Here is an 860-nt window from a genome sequence, read left to right on the forward strand (position 1 = left end):
AAGTACATTATTTGATCCTCCAGTTATGTTCTATCAGGGAAATGTTTTTTCGGGAAATTATGAGAAGTAATCAGTCCGGCTTTCTTCGACAGCAAATTTAATCCTTAAATATCAATACAACGTTGTAAGGAACGGTTATGGAAATATTAATAGGCTTCGTGCATTCTTTCAATCTGCAGCAAAATTCTTCTTTTATACCTTGTCCTCCGGTCTCATACAACAGTTATGCCTGCCGTAGAAAAGCAGCCGGGAACGTTTTTTGACGATAGCAACGACATGGATAGCGGAGAACTACAAACCTCTCGAGAGGAGACATATGTGGTACAGTGGAATATTATGATACGTGAAAAACATTGCGCCTATAAACAACTTCCCAGAGAAAAACGTGCTTGTCCAGTATTTCTTACTATGTTCTGGCGAACAGGGAATTTTCGCAGAGCTTCAAGAAACTTTAGGATCCGATACTCGCATTTTTTCCAAACTCACATAATTAACAAGCTTACACGCAGGGTAAAAAAGGATGAAATATGAATTTCGAGGTATAAATTAGGGAATTTTCGGGCCTTGCGGGAAATATCGCTGCAATTCTCTACCTCGTCGTCGCCATCGTTGGGTACACGTGATATCTAGGAAGCAATGCGTATCTTTCACCTGATATGTCGTAATTTGCCACGGGTGTGGTAGCAAGCTCGAGATGGGAGCAGATCATTGTTCACTGCTTGCCTGATAGCAGTCTTGTGGACAGAGCAGCTCGCTGCATGAAGACATTGTCGGTGGCACAAATATATAATAGCTCAACCCTGGCGCCGCCCAGAAACGCCCATAATCGCGAACAAAAAAGGAGCTCGCTCTTTCGGCGT

Source organism: Amblyomma maculatum, chromosome 1 (assembly GCF_055883805.1).
Source record: "Amblyomma maculatum isolate TAMU_Amacu chromosome 1, ASM5588380v1, whole genome shotgun sequence".
NCBI classification, from domain to species: domain Eukaryota; kingdom Metazoa; phylum Arthropoda; class Arachnida; order Ixodida; family Ixodidae; genus Amblyomma; species Amblyomma maculatum.